This window comes from Coenobita brevimanus, chromosome 14, assembly GCF_032717465.1.
Source record: "Coenobita brevimanus isolate Jiangsu-jjx chromosome 14, ASM3271746v2, whole genome shotgun sequence".
Taxonomy (NCBI): Eukaryota; Metazoa; Arthropoda; class Malacostraca; order Decapoda; family Coenobitidae; genus Coenobita; species Coenobita brevimanus.
This window is the reverse complement of record NC_136967.1, coordinates 7,747,866-7,770,097: the sequence shown is the minus strand read 5'-3', so window position 1 is coordinate 7,770,097 and position 22,232 is coordinate 7,747,866. Positions and strand designations below refer to the sequence as shown.

At 46.2% G+C, this 22,232-nt stretch overlaps 1 non-coding gene across 1 annotated transcript; it reads right to left on the bottom strand.

Annotated features, from left to right (window-relative positions):
* Positions 1-10,431: 10,431 nt before the first annotated feature.
* On the bottom strand, positions 10,432-10,511 carry TRNAS-AGA (transfer RNA serine (anticodon AGA)). Its single transcript is given in 2 exon segments — positions 10,432-10,467; positions 10,477-10,511. It is a non-coding gene; the product is annotated as a tRNA-Ser (tRNA).
* Between the last annotated feature and the right edge of the window lie 11,721 nt (positions 10,512-22,232).

The window sequence follows — 22,232 nt, the reverse complement described above, 5'->3', positions numbered from 1 at the left end:
TGTGCTTGTCCTCTCTGCCTTTCCTTCTGCCTGTCTCCTCTCTCCACATCGCTGCCTTTTTCTTCTGTCTATCCCTCAGGCTGCCTCGGCCACTCTCCTGTTTCTGTTCTCCTGCCTGCATCTGACTATCCCTCTGCCTGCTTCTTCTAGTTAAGCCTTTGCTCTCTTTGCCTGCCTCTTTGCCACCTCCCTTCGTGGTTTTTCATTCCTATCCATATGACCCATATGCCTATCTCTTCTACAAGTTGTGCTGCCTGCATCTGTTTACTTTCGCTGCCTACCTCCGTGCCTACCTCTTCTGCCTATCCCTCTGCGTACCTCGTATCCACATCTCTGCCTAGCCTCTTGTAGCCTGCCTTTGCTTACCTTTTCTTCCTATGTATCTGCCAACCTCTTGTACATACCCCCCTCTACCTACCTCTCTGCCTGTCCCTGTGCCTGCCTGCCTCTGCCGGCTGCGTGCTTGCCTGTCTGCGTGCCTGTCCAGCCGGTTCCCTCGCGTCTCTGCCCTCTGGCCGCCTGTCTGTCTGCTCGTCCCTTTGCCTCATTACCTGTTAGCCTGCTCGCGTGTCTGCCTGCTTTTATGATTGTCTGCCTTCATTTCTGCTTGTCTGCCTCTCATTTCTGTTCTGCTTAACATTCCTTCATATTTTTCTGTTTGTCCTTGTATGTTGTGTTTTTCTGTCTGTCTGTTTGTCTTTATGCTTGTCTGCCGCTCTTCTGCATATCTGCCAGCCAACATCTCTCCTGCCTGCCTGTTCTTTTTCCTTTCTTTATCTCTGTCTCTCTGTCTGCTAGTCTGCTTTCCTTTACATTTGTCTGCCTTTTTTATTCATGCCTGCTTATCTTACTCTGCTTCTGCCGGTTTGTTTGTACACTTACCTTTATACATGACTGTCTCTCTGTTGCTTGCTTGACTTAATTCCTTTTTGACAACCTTTATCCTTGTATGTCTGCCCCTGTTTGTCTGTCTGTCTGCCTTTCTTCTTACCTGTGTCTGCCTTTCTGCTAACCTGTATCTGCCTTTCTGTTTTCAAGTGTCTGCCTTTCTGCTTACCTGTGCCTGCTTCTCTACTTGTCTGTGTTTGTCTTTCTACTTACCTGACTGCCATTCTCCTTACCTGTGCTGCCTTTCTCCTTACTTGTCTGCCTTTCTGCCTACCTGTGTTTGCCTCTACATACCTCTCTGCCTTTCTGCCTACCTGTGTTTGTCTCTGCTTACCTCTCTGCCTTTCTGCTTACCTGTGTTACCTCTCTGCTTACCTGTCTGCCTTTCTGCCTACCTGTGTTTGCCTCTGCTTACCTGTCTGCCTTTCTGCTTATCTGTGTTTGCGTCTGCTTACTTGTCTACCTCTCTGCTTACTTGTGTTGCCTCTCTGCTTACTTGTCTGCCTTTCTGCTTATCTATGTTTTCCTCTGCTTATCTGTCTGCCTTTATGCTAACATATTTGTGTGGTTTCATACTTATTTATCGGCCTTTTTTGTCTCTCTCTTTTAATACTTACTTGTGTCTGGCCTTCCGCATAAATTTGTATATCCTTCGTGTTTATGTGTCTGCCTTTCTGCTTACTTCCCAGTTTTCTTCTTACCTGTCTGCCTTTCTGCTTGTCTATCTACTCTTCTGCTTACCTGTCTGCCTTTCTCCTTATTTATCTATCTACTCTTCTGCTTACCTGCGTCTGCCTTCCTGCTTTTCTCTGAGTTGTTTGAAATCCCATCTGCCTGCTGTGATACCTGCTTTTATTTCTGTCTGTCTCGCTGGTTACTGTCTGCCTGTGCTCACTCGTTTTGCCGCTTGTCTGCTTGAAGGCCTTCCTGCTTAATTGCTTATCTTTTTATCTGCTGTGGTGATTATCTGCCTACTTAGCTGGCTTCCTTCCTTGATTACTTGCTTGCTTGCTAGCCTGCTCGTCTTCCTCTTGCTTATCTTCCTGTTCCTGTTGCTTATTCTTCATCTTGTTTGCTGTCTTCCTTCTTATTTGTCTGCTGATTAATTTTCCTTCCTTATATCCCTGCCTCTCTGCTGTCTTACCTCCTACCTCCTGCTTTCCTCTTTGACTGCTCACCTGCTCAACTACCTGCTTATGTATTTGTCTGCCTTTCTGCTTATGTGTGTCTGCTTGTCTGCTTGCTTATATATTCCTTCATGCTTATCTGCCTGCCTACTTATTTCCCTATTTGCTTGTCTGCCTTACTTCTCTCTTTCTTTTTTGTTTATTTACTTTCCTGCTTGTCTGCCTGACTGCTTATCTGCCTGTTTGTTTGTCTGCTTTACTGCTTATCTGCCTGCTTTTTTTCTGCGTTTTAACTGCTTCCATGACTAACATTGTACATTTATTCTCTCCCTCCCTCTCTCTCTCTCTCTCTCTCTCTCTCTCTCTGACACGAATAAGGCAGAAAAAAGACTCATTAAAGGAATGGAAAATACGTGAGAAGAGAAGGGAGGGAAGGAAGGAAGGAAGGAAAGGAGGGAGGAGAAAGGAAGGGAAGGGGAGGAGAGAGACGGAAGGGCAGATTATGTAACTCGGTGTGGTGGAGGGAGGGAGGGAGGGAGGCAAGCAGGGAGGGGAGGGATAGGAGGAAGAAAGGAAGGGGAGGGTAGGGGGAGTGGGTAGGAAGGAATGCAGGAAGGATTTAATGTCGGAAAGAGGGATGGAAGAGAAGAGAAGAGAGAGAGAGAGAGAGAGAGAGAGAGAGAGAGGGGGGGGGTAGAGAATTGCAGTAAACAAAAGAGACAAATTATGCGAGAAAGAGAGGAAAGGGAGAATGGACATAGAGAGGAGGCAGAAAAGAGAGCAAATGAAGGAGAGAAGGAAAAGGAAGAGAAACAAAAAGAGAGTACAAAGACAACCAAGGAAGTGTCAGGAGGAGAAGAAGAAAGAGAAAAGAGCTGAAGTGCGAGGAAGAATGTTTGAGAAGAAGAGGAAGATGGAGTGTTGGAGAAATAGGGAAAATATCAACAAGAGGAATATAGGGAGGAAGGAAGGAAATGGAGTACGGAAAAGTGGAGGGAAAGAGGGAAGGAAGGAGGAAGGAAGGACGAAAGGAATGGGGCAAGGAGGGAAGGAGGTGGAGGAGAGGGAGAGGACACAGCAGTGGAAGGAGGGAGGGAGGGAGGTAAGAGAGAGGAAGGGGAAAGCAAGAGTGAAAAATTGAACAAAGGTATTATGTCGTGAGAGAGAGAGAGAGAGAGAGAGAGAGAGAGAGAGAGAGAGAGAGAGAGACAGACAGACAGACAGACAGACAGACAGACAGGGGAAGAAAAAGTAGAACAAGAAGTCAAGTTACAAAGAGCACACACAAGAAGGAGACAAGAGAGGTCAGACTGAAGGAGGAAAAGAGGAAGTGAAACGGAAGGAGGGAGAGAAAAAAAATATTGAGAAGAAACTAACAGAAAAAGACAGAAAACAGCCGATGATAATCCCACAAGAAGAAGAAAAAAAGAAGAGGAAGAAGAAGAAGAAAGAAAAGAAAAAAGACAGGCAGAGAAGAAAGGTGAAAGGAGGAAGGAGGGTAACTCAAAAAAAAAAAAAAAAAAAAAAGGATATATGAGATGATTAACTCTCCTCAGGTTGGCTTTCTCTCGGTGCAGTGAACTCCATATTACATTTTTTTTTTTTTTCATCTCTTTTCACATTAATTTTTCCACATTTCGTATTTTCATAGCAACAACAGTTCATATGTTTTTAATTTTATATACACGTAAAATATGGTGCTAGTCACGAGGAAGTGTTGTGGAGTATCGTGTTATGCTGGCACTGAGCTGTAGGAAATAGGTGGCAAAAAGACGAACATATCTGCCAAGTTAAAGTGAATAAACTATAGTCACCAGTAACTCATTGTTCCCTAACACCTCTTCCTCACTGATTTATTTTTGGATGCTGCTGGCTAATATCGTTTTGTACGTTATTTATGCAGAGTATGGTGATATTAGAATCCTTTAAGAAGCACAAAGATGGTGACATAATGTAATAAGCAAAATAAATCGCTTAGGAATAGGTGTTAGGGAGCTACCCTAACCGACGAGAAAACGGGCCTGAGCCATATTCTCATTGGCGTAGGTGATTTCATAACGTCGTATCTCCAGTGATTTATTTTTCAGATACACTATTATATTCTCTTGTAAGTTACTGATACAATAATTATCTTTTCGTTCTAACTCAGTAGCGAATTTCGTAACGTTCCCTCCATAGCGATTTAATTTGCATTTTGTTCTTTTATATCCTCATGTGTTTTAGTGTAATATATAAGATAAATCGCTAAGGAAGAGGTGTTGCGAAATATTCTATACCAACATGATATTTAAGAGATAACGTACTGTAAAGGGTAATATTTAGGCGTGATATGTTCAGTCGAGGGCACAAGTTCGTTTAATATTTCACCTCTTTTTCCTCTTACCTCCCTCAGGCTAATATTTCTAAGCGGATAGAGGTGGGGTATGTTTCGGTGCCCACAGATTATACTCTTTGATATAATGTGTCAGGGAGAAATGGGACGGACATATACTGAAGTGTGGAGTAGATGCAATGGAAGAGCAGGCGAGTTTTTGTCCCTCACTGTACAATAAGTCGCCAAAGAGGAGGTGTTGCGAAGTTTTGTAAGACATGAATACGACCGAGTGTGGATGTAGTGACGTCAGCACAATTCATACTACTACTCGCACTGCTACTCATACTAGCGCTTGTTTATGCGTGGGCTTCCGAGAGGTATACCGTTCATTCAGACGGGGGGGAGGGTGGTAATGCCAGACTGTGTGTGTGGGGGGGGGTGCAAGTGTGTGTGTGTGTGTGTGTGTGTGTGTGTGTGTGTGTGTGTGTGTGTGTGTGTGTGAAAAATAACAATAGCGATTTTCGGTTTACAGTATATTCACAGCAGCCAGTGACTGAAATGACACAGGTCTTTAATCTAGCATCCTAACCCAAGGGGATCAACATGCTGACAGCCTCACCGAGGCTGGAGTGAGGCGTAGGCACAAGGGGACAGACCGTCTAATCTTTACCTCACCGAGTTTCGAACCCTTGCCGGTCGTCCACTGCAGCGCGCCTTGAGCTGCACATGACGGGGGGGAGCTAACCAGTAGCGCGCATACCCAGAGCGGGGCTCGAACTCCGGTCACTTGGATTGTGAGTCGAGTCCTCCATCGACAGTGTCACCAGGCGTGCGTGCGTGCGTGCATGTGTGTGCGTGGGTGCATGTGTGTCCGTGTGCGTGAGTGCGTGCGTGTGCGTGGGTGCATGTGTGTGCATGTGCGTGAGCATGTGTGTTTGTGTGTGTGTGTGTGTGTGTGTGTGTGTGTGTGTGTGTGCGTGGAGAGAGAGAGAGAGAGAGAGAGAGTTGGTTTAGAGGCAGAGGGATGAGGAGGTGAAGAGGAAGGGAGAGGGACAGATGAATGAGCAAGAGAAGAGTGAGGGAGAGAGGAATGAGGAAGAGAGAGATGGAGGGAGACAGGGAGGTAAAGGGTGCCATAACAAGATACCCGCATGAAATTGTTCAGGGTGACAAGAAAATAGGTGGCGAGGGTGAGAGAGGTACACACACACACACACACACACACACACACACACACACACACACACCATTATTTTTTTATAACCTATTCATCATTCTTCAAAGTATTTTTTAATATTCTCATTCTTTCAGCATTCCTCTATCATTTTCTTCATTCATTTCTTTCGTAATTCCATTCACTCGTCATTCTACATTCTGTTCCTTAACTCTCCCCCCCCCCACTTCTTGTCTCTATCGTTAGCAGTTATTTTTCATTTCTTTTCGCCTTTTCTTTGGCCTTTTAGTATCCTCCCCACTTCAGCTCATCCCTTCCCCATTCCGTCTTTCATCCCTTAACTCTTCTTCCTCCTCGCTTTACTCTCCCTACTCTTCCTTCTTCCTCCCCTCCCCATTTCCTCTGCTACCCTCACCTCTTCTGTCTCCTCCCTCCTCCTGTTTCCCTCGCCATCATTCGTCTCTCATCCTTCTACATTTCTCCTTCCTCCTTCTCCATCATTGCCGTCCTTGTCTAACCTCTCCCTTTCCCACCACGTTCCCCTTTTTCTCTTTCTTTCCTTCCTTTCTTCCTTATCCTTCCTCCCCTCCCTCTCACCCACGTCTTTCCCTCTCTCTCCCCTGTCCCCTTCCCTTTCTCATCCCCTTCCCCATCCCCCACGCTTCTTCCCTCATCCCTCCCCCGCTTACCTCGCAACCATCCCACTCACCCTTCCCTTCGTTTCCCCACCCCCTCACGACGTTCCCTCTCACCCTTCCCTTCCCCCCTCCTTGTCCACACCCTCATTCCTCTTCTTCTTATTATCTCCCCTTCCCCTCGTCCCCCCCCCCTCTTTATCATCACTTCTCGTCCTCTGTTTCCTCTCTTCATTGTGGGTGTTTGTCCCTAGTTAAGTCATTGTCTCTCTCTCTCTCTCTCTCTCTCTCTCTCTCTCTCTCTCTCTCTCTCTCTCTCTCTCTCTCTCTCTCTCTCTCTCTCTCTCTCTCTCTTCTCCAACCCTTCACTTTCTTCATCAGCAAACCTTACCTCTCCTCTCCTCCTGTTTTCTACTTTCCTCCTTCCCTCTCCTCTCCTCTCCTCTTTCTAACTTTCATCCAGCATTTGATCTGACTTCTAATTATCTCCCTCCCTTCTTCTCTTAGTTTTTTTTTTTTTCCATCATTGATACGATACTTTCAGTCCTCTTCTCTTTCCTCTTCGTTTCCTTTTCTTCCTATCTACTTTCCCACGTCTTTTCTTTTCGCATTTCCCCCCATACTTCGCACTCTGTTCCCCTTCCCATATTTCTATATCATTTTCTTTTCTCCCCTGTTTCCCCTCCAAGTTTCTTTTCCATTGTTTTCCTTTCTACTTCTTCCATCCTTCTTCTTCCTCTTCCTGTTCCTTGTACTCCTCTACCCTTCTCTCTTCCTCTTCTTGTTTCCATCGCTTATCTTCCTCTTCCATTGTTCTCTTCCTGATAATCCTCCAGCCCTTGCCCCTCCTCTTCCTTATCTCACCCTTCCTCTCCTCCTTCTCGTCCTCCTCCTCCTCCTCCGGAAGCTGTCTGGCGTGAGCGTGTGTGTAACTGTCTTAACGAGAGAGAGAGAGAGAGAGAGAGAGAGAGAGGGAGAGAGAGAGATAGTGAAGGGGGGGGGCAAAAGAAAATGTAGAATTAAAAAAAGGTCATAAATATCAAAATAATTAAGAGATCAGACGAACTATAGGAGACATCATCGTCGTTGTCGTTGCCCTGACCCAGTTAACCATCAGTACAAGGAGTGGGATCCAGGAAACAATCTATCCATCTATCTATCAATAGCCCGACGCCCTAATCCCGCAAAGGGTGGCCGCAGACAAACCGCCTCCAAGTCGCTCTGTCATCCAGGAAACACAACCAGTAATTCATATCATGCATTCTGGGAACGAACACGGCGAAGTAAATGCTTTGAAGATATATTTTTTTCTCCTTGATCTTGCATAATTCTCCGTTAGATAAAATTGAACGGGCAATGCGACTCCCCCCATATCTCAATAGAGCCTAGCCGAGTGTCATCTAGTGCCAGACAGAGGCAGACAATGGCCCTCACGTGTGGCAGGGTCAATGACAGCGGTGGCACTCTTAGTCATAGTGCCACCGCTGGGTCAGTCAGCTCCAGTGCCGCCCTTACGTCACCCTGCAGTACGGGTCAGAATCTCTCGTGCTTTCCCTTAACTCACGCGTTTAACCAAATTAAATCTGGTGGGGTGTTTTGTTGGTTTATTTTTGCTATTTCCATACGATTTTATTCAGCATGGGAAAGACCTCTGTTACTGAACGAGTTAATGAAGCCAATATCTAACCCTCCCAGTTTTATAAGTCTCTCCTTAGCTGAATAAAATCATCAGAAGACAGTCAGGGTAATAAAAATAAGCCAACTGAGTATAGAGGCTAACTGTACTTGTGACCTTGTGGCAGCTGTTAGTAAGGGTGAAATGGCAGCGTTTAGGATACAGTGTTGAATGTGGCACTACTCCCCTCTGTAATTTGCAAGGGTAATTTCGCAAGGTGTCTGTGTGATGGGATAAAGGGAAATGGGCTCAGTATTACGGTGTTATTAGGGCGATGTCTGAGTGATGAATAAACTCCAGCCATTTAATGGGAGGGGTATGGAAAAATAGGCCTGTGTTGGGGTAGCATAAGGGTGAAAATCGCATACGCTGATTCCTACTGTTTTATTTTGGGAGGGGAATATGGACTCCATTTACAGATTCCCGAGAGGCGAACTGGTCTCAAAGGAACATACAAGAGGGAAAGGGTGACTTAAGAGTATATTGGGCCTAATGAAACAGTCCCAGAGAGGCGATATTAAAGTGGCACTGTCTTGGGAAGGGATTTTAAAAAGGAATATATGAACTAAGAGTATATTAGACCTTACGACAGAGGACCAGAGGGGTGATTCTAGGGAGGCACTGTCTGGATAAGGGACATAATAGAGGGAATGGGAGACTTAAGAGCATATTGGACCTTATGTCAGAGGGTCAGAAGATCATATTAGCGTGGCATTGTCGGGATGAGCGTGTGTGGGATCAATGAAGGTGGCACCCTTGAAGTATTTAAGCTGGTTTATCCTGTTGTAGGACCGTTGCTGCCGTCTACTGTTCTGGCACTATCCTGGTAGTGTTCGGGCACTTCTGGTGGTGATGCGGCACTGTCGTGTCATGGAGGTGATGTGGCACTATTCTGGTGGTACTGTGGCACTGTCCTGGTGGTGGTGTGGCAGTTTCCTGGTAGTGATAATGGCGTGGCACTGTCTTGGTGGAAGGAGTGGTGTGGCGCTGTCCTGTTGGTGAAAGTGTAGCATTGTCCAGCTTGTGGTAGTATGACACTGTCCTGATGATGGTGGTGATGGTGTGGCATATGCCTGGTAGTGCTGGTGACCATGTAATATTGTCCTGGTAGAAGTAGTAGGCAGTCCTCACTGATGTTGGCCTTCCTGTCTCTGTGGTGTCATTTTACTCTATTCATTGGTAGGAGGTAATTCTCATCAAAACTGAATTATCTTAGGTAAATCGCAATGGTATTCCTAAGTATAATACAGCCACTAGACGAGGTCAAGTTCTAAATCTCGTCTCTTAGGTATTGTAATAGTACTTAGCCAATATTACCTGCCTTACATCTGTCCATTCATAGCCTGGTAATCACAAGAGAAGCACATGACTTTGCGAAGGGTTGTGGCTGACATATAAAGCAATAATACAAAACGTAGCCTCGGCAGGAATCGAACCTGCGCCCTTCGGTAAGTAACCAATCTGACCGACGCTCTACCACCTGAGCTACGAGGCACTGTCCTGGCGCTTTATTCTGACACTTCCTGTACTGTCATTTCTCTGGCACTTGGTACTTCCTTCACTGTTTCTTCTTGGTTCTACGCTTTCCTTTTCCTCCCTCTCTTCTTCATTCCTCCATTCCCCTAGTTTCCTTCCTCTCGCTTCCTTTCTTCCCATCTCCTTTTGCACATTCCTCTTTTTCCCACCTCCATATTTTACCTTCCTCTTACCTTTTTTTTTTTTTTTCTTCTTATTCCCGATTTTTCTCCTCCCACTTCTCTTATCATTATCGCTTCTCTCCCTTCCTCCGTTCCTCCAACATATTTTTTCCCGTTTATATTTCCGTTCTCTCCTCTTCACAGAAATGTGTCCGACAGGCTATTTCTATCATTTTGCTTTCGTTGCAGTTGTCCATTTGGATTTAATTTAGCGTAGATACATGTATATTGTCCTTATTGTATGACACTTCCCAGGTAGTGGTGTAGCACTGCCTTGACTTAAGTTGTGTGGCACTGTCCTGGTGGTGATAGTAGAGCACTGTCCACGGGTGCTGGTGGTGCGGCACTGCTGGTGGTGGTGATGTAGCACTGTCTTGGTGGTGATGGTGTGGCACTTTTTTGCTATAAGTAGTGTGATATTGTCCTGGTAGTACTGTGACGGTATCAGTGGTCGTGGGATACACTGTCTTGATGATGGTGTAACACTGCCGATGTGATAGTGGCGTGTCAGTGTATCAATATTTGCGATGCACTGTTCAGATGACGGTGGTGTTGCACTCAGATAGTGATGGTGTGGCTTTGTCGTAATAGCGGTGGTGTGACACTGCACTGGTGGTGGTGGTGTGGCACTGTCCTTAGTAATGCTGGCCTACTCGTCTCAGTGGTGCCAGTTTATCCTGTAGGGGTATCCTTCACTTGAAAAGAATTCCCAATATCATTTTTTCCTGTAGAGGTTTATTAATCTGAAATGAAAAGCTAATGTCCCAACACTAGTCTGTATGTATTGTCATGATACCTACCTTCCCTCCTCTCCATTAATTGTGTCACTAACTCTATAGCCTGGTAATCATTGGAGCAGCATATTACTTTCGAAGCTGAGGCTGCCAAAAACAGTAATAATAAAAATGATAATACAAGACGTAGCCTCGGCAGGAATCGAACCTGCGACCTTCGGTTAGTAACCAATCTGACCGATGCTCTACCACCTGAGCTACGAGGCACTGTCCTGGTATCTGCCGTAACAGTTCTAAAAGATTTATTCTTATCCTTCCTTTACTTTTTCTTGTTATTTCTTTCATTCCTGTCTTTCCTCTTCTCTCCCTTTCCTCTTCACCAGGCATCTTCTCTGGCCCCGTTTTCCCCTCCTCTCTCCTCTCATCTTTATGTTCTCTTTTCCTTCGTCCTTCCTACTCTCGTCTCTTGCTTGTTTCCCTTTACTCTCCTCTCTTCCTCTTGTACATTTTTTTTCCTTCGTCTCTTCCTCTTGCTTCCCCTTTTATCCCTTCCCTTTTCCATCGCCTCCTCTTCTTTCTCTTGCCATTCGCTTCCGTTTTCCTCTCCTCTCCTCTCTTGTGCCTTTTACCTCTCCTCTTACCCTCTTGTTCTCTTTCATTCGCTTCCATTTTTCTTTTTCTTTCCCCTTCCTTTTCTTCTCGTCCGTCATCCTTCCTCTCTTTCTTGTCCCCTTTCCTCTTCTCTCCTCTTGTTTCTCTTTTCTTCATTTCCTTTCCCCTCTTAGTCTTCCTCTCCATTCCCCATCATTCTTCCCTCTCTTCCTTCCCTCCTTCCTCCCTCGTTTCCCCTCCTCTACCTCCGATCTTCCCCCTTCTTTTCATATTTTCATCCTCGCCTCCTTTTCTTTCACGTTTCCTTCCACTCACTGTCCTTCCCTTTTCCTCCTCCTCCTCCGTCCTCCCCTCCTCTTCCTACAAAAACACACAAATAAAGACAGACAAAAAATGATTGTGAAAGATAAAAATAAATGATCAGACAGCAGATAAACAACACACACAAACATTGACCCTTTCCAGCACTTCAGCCCAAGAACGTAAATTTTCTCATTATTGCTACTACCAGATAATTTTTTTACCAATTAAAAGAGCACCTTAGTAATGAAGAGGTTAATGAAGGCTATATCTAACCCCCCCCCCACTTCGAAAAAATATCTCAGTAGCAAAATAAATCGCAAGAATGAATCACAGAAGGCCACCGTACTGAAGGGGCTAAGCTTGATCGAATGGGTGTGAAAGGAGAGAGAAAAATAAGAGCTGATAAGGGGATCAGATTGTGAGATAGTGTGAGATTGGCTGAGTGCTAATAAGACAGTGAGATGAGTCATTCACACACACACACACACACACACACACACACACACACACACACACACACACACACACACACAACAGGCAGACAGACATATTTGCGTTTTCGTGTGTGCCTCGAGCTTGAGATATTTTTTGAGTACGTTTCTTCTTTTATGTGTTTTAATGCACACACACACACACACACACACACACACACACACACACACACACACACACACACACACACACACACACACACACACACACACACACACACAAAACTATACTCCCCCTACATGCCTCCCTATTTTTTTTCCCCCACCACGTTTTCATGTCCCCCAAACCACGTGTCCTGTGTGTCCAGCAGTGCCCTTTTCACCCCACGTGTCATGCCCTTGTCCCTCCATTCACGTAGCCCTTCCCCCTGACCGCAAGTCCCCTCCTGCCACGTGCCCCTCACCCCCCATCTGCTACCTCTCTCATGTCCCCATCACCCCTCTCCCTTCTCCCTTACCCCCTACTACTCCCCAGTTATCCCTTTTCTAATTCCCTCTCTCTCTTTTTCCAATCCTCCTCCTCCTCTTCTAATCGTCCCTTTTCGTAATTTCCAGTCCCTTCTCCCATCCACCACCCTTTCTCCTATCCACCACCCTTTCTCCAACCTTCCAGTTTTCCAGTCCTCCTCTCTTCTACCCTTTTTTGCCATCGACACTCCTCACCACTCTCCTATCCCCTGTTCCCCTTTGTCTCCCTCCAGTCGCCTCTCCTACCCCGTAACCTCTCTTCAGCTCTCATTTTCCTTCTCCTACTCCCACTCGCCTCTCCTATCACCCCCTTTCCTTACCCTCACCCCTTTCCAACTCCCTCAGCCGTTTTCTAACTCCACCCCTTCTCCTCCCCCGCATACTTTTTCCTAACCCCTCACCCCTTCTAAATCCCTACCACTTCTATTAACCCTCACAATTTCTCCTACTCCCCAAACTCCTCTGCTACTCCCTTACCCTCCCCTACTTCCACGTCTTTTCTTTTTCTCAGCATCCCCTCCTCCTCTTCTCCTACGCCGACCCTCTCCTTCCAAGCCTTTCATCCGTCTTCCACCTCCGCCCATATCCCTCTCTTACTTTACCACCCTATCCTTCTCCCACTCCATTCCCCTCTCCTTTCTCACCTGCCTCACCTCACCCCTCACCTACCTTCCCGTACCCTTCACCCACTTCCCCTCACCCTTACACACCTCCCTTCACCCCTCTCCCCTTTCTAGTCCCCGTGTGACCACTTTTACTACATAATTTACTTATCGTAGGTCCCCATAACCGCATATCTCTCTCTCTCTCTCTCTCTCTCTCTCTCTCTCTCTCTCTCTCTCTCTCTCTCTCTCTCTCCTATACTGTACGTACCTACTGTGCTCTTACCCATGCCATTCTACAACCAATTATTACATGCCGTATGTCCCTTTCCAATACCATCTTTCATACCCCTTCCCCGCACACCGTATCCCCTCTCTTCCTCTCCCTCCTCACTCCCTCTCCCCTCTCTCTCCCTCTCCGCCTTGACTCCCACTCCCCTCACTTCCCCCTCCCCTCAGACTTTCCCCTCAAAACAAACCACAACAGAAGCCCTCAAACAAGTTAACCTTTCTACACCATCCCCCACCCCCGTCACTCTCCTCTCTCCCCTGTTTTCCCTATCCCCCTTTTTTTTTCCTTCTATCCTTTCCCCTTTTCCTCACTTTCCCCTCCCCTCCCATTTTTTCCTCTCCCCGTTATCCTTTTCTGTTCTTCTTCACATTATTTCTCACCCCTTCCTTTCTGCCGATGCCTATTCCACGCCTCCCTGTCCCTTCCCCACCCATCTCATCCTTCATTCTCTCACTCCCCCTCCCACTCTTACCCATACTCCACATCCCCATCCCCCCACACCCATCTTGTATTTCTCCTGCCTCCTCTCTTGCCCTCACCCCAACCCACCTCTTCCCCCCTCATCCCTTTCTCTCCTCTCTTCCATTTCCTGCCTTCCCTTCGCTCTCCTTACAACTCATCCTCCCATCCTCATCCCTCTCTATCCCTTCACAATGAACCCCCCCCTCCCCCCACCCCTGAGGAGCTACGAACTGATTCATGTCTGCTTTTGCGGAACGACAGAGGTAGAGGAGAGAGGAAGAAGAGACGAGAGGAACTAAAAGAAAACAAGAAATACATACATGCAAGAAAAACAAACACAGAGAGACCTAATAGTCCTTTCAAGGCCGCTTGTTAATGGCCAGACTATGATATCTGCCCTGTGAGTCCAAACCACCTGTCCTGTGAGTCCAGACTATAATATCTGTCCTGTGAGTCCAAACTGTGATGTCTGTCCTGTGAGTCCAAACTATGATATCTGTCCTGTGAGTCCAAACTATGATATCTGTCCTGTGAGTCCAAACTATGATATCTGTCCAGTGAGTCCAAACTATGATATCTGTCCTGTGAGTCCAAACTATGATATCTGTCCTGTGAGTCCAAACTATGATATCTGTCCTGTGAGTCCAAACTATAATATCTGTCCTGTGAGTCCAAACTGTGATGTCTGTCCTGTGAGTCCAAACTATGATATCTGTCCTGTGAGTCCAAACTATGATATCTGTCCTGTGAGTCCAAACTGTGATGTCTGTCCTGTGAGTCCAAACTATGATATCTGTCCTGTGAGTCCAAACTATGATATCTGTCCTGTGAGTCCAAACTATGATATCTGTCCTGTGAGTCCAAACTATGTTATCTGTCCTGTGAGTCCAAACTATAATAGCTGTCCTGTGAGTCCAAACTGTGATGTCTGTCCTGTGAGTCCAAACTATGATATCTGTCCTGTGAGTCCAAACTATGATATCTGTCCTGTGAGTCCAAACTATGATATCTGTCCTGTGAGTCCAAACTATGATATCTGTCCAGTGAGTCCAAACTATGATATCTGTCCTGTGAGTCCAAACTATGATATCTGTCCTGTGAGTCCAAACTATGATATCTGTCCTGTGAGTCCAAACTATGATATCTGTCCTGTGAGTCCAAACTATGATATCTGTCCTGTGAGTCTAAACTATGATATCTGTCCTGTGAGTCCAAACTATGATATCTGTCCTGTGAGTCCAAACTATGATATCTGTCCTGTGAGTCCAAACTGTGATGTCTGTCCTGTGAGTCCAAACTATGATATCCGTCCTGTGAGTCCAAACTATGATATCTGTCCTGTGAGTCCAAACTATGATATCTGTCCTGTGAGTCCAAGGGAAAGATGGTGCTGCAACGAGGCTCCTCCGACTTACCGATCCCTCCATCCGAAGCCGACAGGGAAAAAAAAAAAATGAAAACCCACGGTCCGGTAGAGAATAAAAAAGTCATAAAAATTCATAGGAAACAGTAAATGGAAAATATACTCCACAATATCTTATCCTGAAAAACGGCGTAACGTGAAGCTCATCAGTATGCCGAGGGTGTATCCTGCGTGATCTGGGTTGGAGGAAAAACAAAACGACGTGTCTAAGTGGTGATTAGAATCTGGATACTTATCTGTACGACTGCAAGGCAATTTGTTACCTGGCAGACAACTCTTTTAAAGAACAGAACTTATATTAAATCCTGTGGAACTTGTATTAGTAGTTATATATACATTTTCTGTGGCTTAATTAAACCCCCGTTTGTTTTTTTATGTTCTGACTCTGAGCATGGACTTAACAGCCCGCTCCCTGAAGCCCGGCAGTCCTACCAGCCATACACCTCCATATGTCACCACTTCGGCGCCAACACCCACTGTATATATCGAGTTCTAGGACAGGACTAGTATATTGGTAATAGCTTGTCTTTGTTAGATCAATGAAACCAGCTTTAGCGAAATTAAAATCTTTTGGGGTGATCCCTGCCCCAGCCGGGATTCGAACCGCATCCAGTGAGACAGTATACCTCATCTCCACCGCCTCGGCCTCCGCGTCAGTGTTGTGAAATATCTATCAGTTGTCTTAATATCATGCTTCTCGAATAGTTTCTAATTTAACAGGAGTACCCCCTGTCTTCTTCAACGATTAAAATGAGCAATATCTTACAAGGGGAGAAAAGGAGGGATAACAAACGATGGTGAAAAGTGTGAGAAAGAGGACAAAAGGAAATACTGGAAAGGAAAAAGGAAGAGACGATAAAAATGACAGAAACAGGGAGTGGTAGAACGAGACAGACAACGATCAATAGACGCGAATGAGAGGCCAGAGCAGAATGGTGAATAAAATGTAAGGGATGGGAGGTGGAGAACGATCTGACAAAGTCCCAATGAAAGTAAACAGGAAAAGGCTTCCATGTTTTTTGGGGCACTTTTTCATTTCATTCACTCAAAGATAAGGATTGCAAAGAAATAAGCTTCTCTCCTCCCACCAAAGGTACGTCAGAAAAAAGTATGAAAGACCATCACGCAGTGTAGAAAACCTCATGGAAATTTCATAGGAAAGAGTGAATGGAATAAATATACTTTACTCATTATGTTACAAGAGAAAAGTAACAGCAAATGCATAAAGCAGTGGGCGTATGAATGGAAAGGAAAGGGACGAGGGATGAAAGGAGAAAAAGAGGGGTGGGGAGAGGAAGAGGGGAAGAGGGGAGAGGAAGAGAGGGGACGAAAGAGGGAGGAGAGGAAGGGAAGGGACCATGAATATGACAGGAAACAAGTAATTATGTGCTACAGAGGAGAGGGTTAGTCGACTTACCTCTCCCCCTCCCTCCCTTCCTACCTGCCTCCCTACCTCTCTGCCTGCCTGCCTACCTACCTACTTACCTACCTCTTTGCCTCCGTATCTACCTGTCTGCCTACATCTCTTTATTCACCTACCTACCTCTCTGCGTACTCACCCACCTGCCTGTCTCACTGCCTCTCTTTCTCCCTCCCTCCCTACCTACCTACCTACCTCTCCCTCCCCTTCCTGCTACCTTTTTTGTCTGCCTGCTTACCTACATACCTAATCTGCCTGCCTACCTACCTTTCGTTTCTGCCTGCCTATCTACGTACCTACCCTTTTTCCTGCCTGCCACTTTGTCTCCCTACCTGCCTCTACTTATCTACTTTTTAACTACCTTTTTATTGCAACTTCCTTTGTACCCAGCTACTGCTCTACTACTACTGCTAGCCTTTCTACCTACTTGCTGCCAACCTACCTACCTTCCCTCGTCACTGTTGCCTACCTGCCTACCTACCTACCTACCTACTTACCTGCTCCAGTCCTGTATTCTTACCTACCTAACTATATCCCTGCCTGCCTGCTTATCTACCTACCTACCTCTTCATAATACAGTACTCTTACCCATCTCCCTCTTTCCCTGCCTACCTGCTTATCTACCTACCTACCTATTTATCTTTCTACCTACATACTTGCTTCTCTACTTACTTACCTACCTGCTTACGTGTTTATGTCCAAGTATTTGCCTTCTCACAGTAGCATTCACATTGCTGGATGGCTCCACTGCCTGGTTATGCAAACGCCATGCAGTTCCCTTCCTGTCTTCTGAAAAGGGATGGTAGACTTTAGGAGATGGGCAACTTCAGCCTGCAATCTACTGGGTTCCCATTTAGATGAGCATGGGGTTACAACAACAACAGTAATAATAACAAAAACTACTACTACCACACTATATACTATTACAACCCGTCCACCTGACTTCCCACCTGACCACCTGCCTACCTACTCTGCTCACCTGTCTAGCCGCTTACCTACCTAATCCTCTCATCTGCTTAGCCACCTCCCTGTCCATCTGCCAACTTTATTACTCCATCTGGCCCCCTTCCCGCAAAACCATCTACCTGACTCACCCACCTACCCACCTAATCCATCCACTTTTGCCCACCTACCTACCTCCTGACCCGCCTACCTACCCACCCAGTACACCCATCCACCTAGACACCTAACCCAGAGATTCACCTACTCATCCACTGATCCATCCACCTGCTTCTCCTCATAACCACTTACTCAGCATATATTTACCTTTTCCCTCGCTCTTGCCCTCACTCCGCTCCCCATTTCCATTTCCCTCTTCTTTCCCTCCCTTTCCCCCACCCGCCCTTATTATTCCCCTCCCCTCTACACCCTCTCCCCTCCTTCTCACATTCCCTCTCTTTCCCCACCCATTTCCCCCCCTCTTGTTTTTACCCCATCCGTCTCTTTTTCTCACTTTTCCTGCTCCCTCTATCTTCACTCCCCCTGTCCCTCCCCCTCTTCCCCATCACCCCGCTATCCCATCACCCATCTCATTAGACGGCCCAGTCCACATCACTTCATAACCAGTCCACTTTCCACCCTCACACTTCATTATCCACCCTCACACTTCATTATCCACCCTCACACTTCATGCTACCGTCCACGTCCCCTCAGTCTCCACCTTCACACTTCACCCTTTTACCCTTTCACGCACACACTTCACCTTACCGTTCATACACTCCACCCTTCCCCTTGCCCCACACTCCACCCATCCACCCTTTCAGTCCATCTTTACACCCATCCACCCCACCACTCCACCCAAATATCCACAGCCTCCAGTCCTCCACCCAGTCATGAGGGGACGGGGTGAGGAGTAGGGTGGATCACTTTGTCTGTTTACATACATACATACATACATACCCGTACATACCACATAAAAAGAGACAAACTGATAAATTGGTAGATAAGAGAGATAGATAGATGATAGAAACACACACACACACACACACACACACACACACACACACACACACACACACACACACACACACACACACACACACACACACACACACACACACACACACACACACACCTTGTTTACCCGGTGTGATGGCAAGACAAACAGGGTAGGGTGGAGGGGCTTGGTTGAGTGTGGAGAGCGGTAAGCAGTGATTACGATTATTGAAGAGGGGGAGTGTGTGTGTGTGTGTGTGTGTGTGTGTGTGTGAATGATGGGGTTTGGGAGGGGAGAGGAGAGGGGGGGAGATGGAAAAAGATTAGAGGGGGAGCAAAGAAAAGAAGAGGAGCAGAGGGGAGTAGAGAAGGGCTAGGGAAAGAAAAATCAAGAGGAAGAGGGAGGAGAGGGATCGTCAAAACACTGATTATCTATGATTCTTTAAGAGCGATAATGTTTGGTTGATCAGGTGGAGAGGAAAAGGTGGGAGAGGAACGGTGGAAAGAGGAAGAGAGAAGAGGAAACAGGCAAGAGTGGGAGGAAAGGAAGGCTAGGAATGATTGTGGGAAAGGAGAATAAAAAAACTGATTATTGTAATTGAAGGTGGTATGAATGTGAGGATGGAGAGAAGGGAGGGGAGGAGAGGAAAGGGGATATTGAAGGGAAACAGACAGGAGGAGGGTGAGAGAAGGACAGGGAAATGGACGAGAAAGTGTGAGAAGAGTAGGGAAAAGACAGGAGAATGAGAGAAGGAGAGGGAGGCATACAGCAGTGGATGAGGATATGGAATTTTTTAAACTGGGGAGATGTGCTGTAGGGTGATTATGTGGAGGAGGAGGAGAGGGAAGAGGGAGAAGAGAGAAGGGATGCAGAGGGGAAAACAGAAGGGAGGAGAGTGGAGAGAGGAAAAGGAGTGGGAGTGGAATTAGATGGAGAGGTTAGGAGAGAGTGGGAGAGGGGACAAAACAGAGTGGAATCGAGCAGGCTGGGGAGTGAAAAAAAAAAGTTGCAAACACTTTTTATGCTTACTGAATGAGCTGGAAATAGGAGAGAGAGAGAGAGAGAGAGAGAGACACACACACACACACACACACACACACACACACACACACACACACACACACACACACACACACACACACACACACACACACACACACACACACAAACGAGTACTAAATGAATGCAGAACAAAGGTAAGTGCAGAGAAAATGAGGCCCCAGTTGAAATAAAACGAGAGCTGGTTGCCTTGTCACTCTTGCTAGGACAGACAGCCCTTTCAATTTGGGGTTTGAACTTCTGACCTTTTTCTGTCCTACCTCTTCTCCCCTCCTCTCCCTGCTCCCTGCCTCCCCTCTCCACCTCCCTATCCACCCGTTCCCCTCCTACACCTACTCCCTACTCAGTCCTCTCCCAACCTCCTGCCCTATCTTTTCTCCCCTTCTTTCCTCCCCATTCAACCTTCTCCCCTCCTGTTCTACCTCTTCTCCCCCCTCCCCCCTCGCTCCCACCCAGTCCCCTCCCCACCTCCTCCTCTACATCTCCTCTTCCTCTCCTACAAAGCCCTTTTCACTCTCTGTCCCAGCTTGTCCATCCCCCCACCCACCGCGTCCCAACCCTTTCTTTCCACATTTCCCCACCTTACTTTTCCCCAGTCCATCTGTCCTCCCTCCGTACCTCCATTATCTTCCGCACTCCTTTTCCCCCGTCTCCCTCTCCCACCCCCCTCTCTCTTCTTTGCCTTCCCCATACTTCTTCCAGTTACCTTTATCTTCCTTCCCTTCCCCTTAGCTTTCCTTTCTTTTCTCTTTACCATCCTATTCTCACGCATGCTGGTTAGGTTTTTAGTAGTTGCATTTCTTCCCCCAACAGATAGCCTTGTTACTAGTTAAAAGGCCTCCTGTTATCTGTACTCCTATTTGTACTGTCTATGTATCTTCCATTCTCCCCTGCCTTCGATGTCTTAACCACTTTTCCTTACCACCTTCCCCATAACCATCCACACCTTCCATCTTCTCCCCAACCATACCCTCCTCTCCCCTCCTTTACCCTCTTCCCAGTTCCTCCCATCATCCCTAGTGCTCACCACTTCGCCACAGTCTTCATCGTAATCCGTGTCCTTCCCCATCATCCTTCCCCATACTCTCCTCAACCATCCCAGCCTCCTTTGACTTCCACACACGCCCCCCAACCTTTGCTATCTTCCTTCTGTCTCTTCAGCTCAACCTGCCTCCCTCCACTCTTCATTCCAAATCCCTTCTTCCCCATTCCCTAGTCCCCTCTACTCCTTTGTCCTCTGCACTCTTTCCTTCCCACTCTATTCTCTCTTCTCCCCACCCTCTAAAAACTTCCCATTTTCCCCTTTTCACCTCCACTCCTTTCCTCTCTTCCACCCTTTCTCCCCTTCTAGTCTCACATCACTCCACTTCCTTGTTCCTCCGCTTCCTCTCCCTTCTCCTCCCTCCCCTCCACCCTCCCCCCCCTCCTCTTCCTCCTGCCCTCCCCTCACCTGCGGCCGTACTAATTAAGCAGTTACGGCCAGGTTGCAGTCCTCTCCTCGGTCCTCTCACGGATTCAAACAACCCTTCCAGCTCCCCTAGCTCCCCTCCCCCTCCTTTTTTTGTGTGTGTCAGCGCACGGTACCCTGCTAAGAGTGTCGCTCGCTTATGGTGTTCGTGTCCCTGTTCATTTTAATCCTGTTACTGCTGCTGCTGCTTCTGATGATGATGATGATGATGATAATGATAAGCATTTCATGTCCGTTATCCACGTATGTACACCTTTTTCATAAATGAAGCTTTAACCCTTTCAGCAACACCCTCATTTTTAATTTGTTTTAGAGTTGTGGTTTTCTGACAAATTTTACGTTCTTCCAGTTCTACTAAGGATTACTTAGGATTAAGCCTCTCAGTCTGAGGACGTATTTTTTAGTTTTGTTTTTGCCACCTCCGGATGATTTTATTTTGCTTTGGGGAGACGTCTTGCAGTGAAAGTGGTCAGGAAGGCTGTAGCTAATTCCTCCAGTTCTGATGCTTCTTTGAAAATAAAGATGGCAAGAATAAAGAAGGCTATGTAAAAAAAGTCACCGACCTGAAAGAGATATGAAGTTAATGTATATGTTGGTCATCACGAGGCAGGAAAATGGTCTCAGAAAATAATTATATGCGTGGAATGATTTATTACCATCCACCTGACAAAGTTAGAGGAAGGTGTTGTTATCACTGGGATCAATAGGTGTCCATCTGTAGAGCTGGGTGGCAGGGTGGCTGGCCGGGAGTAGAGATTTCGTTTCCGGGCCAGAACTCAGAAAGTATTCACTATAGAGTCATGAAATTTCACATAGTTATGTCTTATAATGAACTGGTGCCTTTTAATAGGTAAGAGGCTGTGTCTTATTTTTTGAAAATAAAAAAAAAACAATAAGTTTTCGTTTCCGGGCTAGGACTCAGAAACTAATACAGGTACAGGCTTCAAACTCTCCAGGAATGTGTTAATATGCCTCCTGGTGCCTGTTGGTAGTTTGAATGCCATGAGATTATATAATGTTATGAAATTGCAAAAATACATAAAACTTATTATTTTAATGCATTTTGCAAAAATACATAAAACTTATTATTTTAATGCATTTTTCTATTAAAACTTTGCAGTTGTTACACCTAGGAGGCGGAAATTGTATATGATAAATGATTATATGAATGCCAAATTATGTGTGAAGTTTCATAACTGTACCTATTATGTCATCACAAAAAATGGCTGCCTAAATGAAAAAAGCACGTCATAATTTCATCAAATCTGCTCATAACTTCATTATTACCATGGATAAACTACTGAAATTATTAAGTTTTAATGTATCTGTTATACAGGGGGGGGGGAGGTGAGGGTCTTTATGCGCATGGTTAGGTGTGCAGGGAGGTGGGGGGGTATGTGCTTGGTCAGATGGAGGGTTGCAACAGCGTAGCGTTGCCAGTGTCTTGTTTTT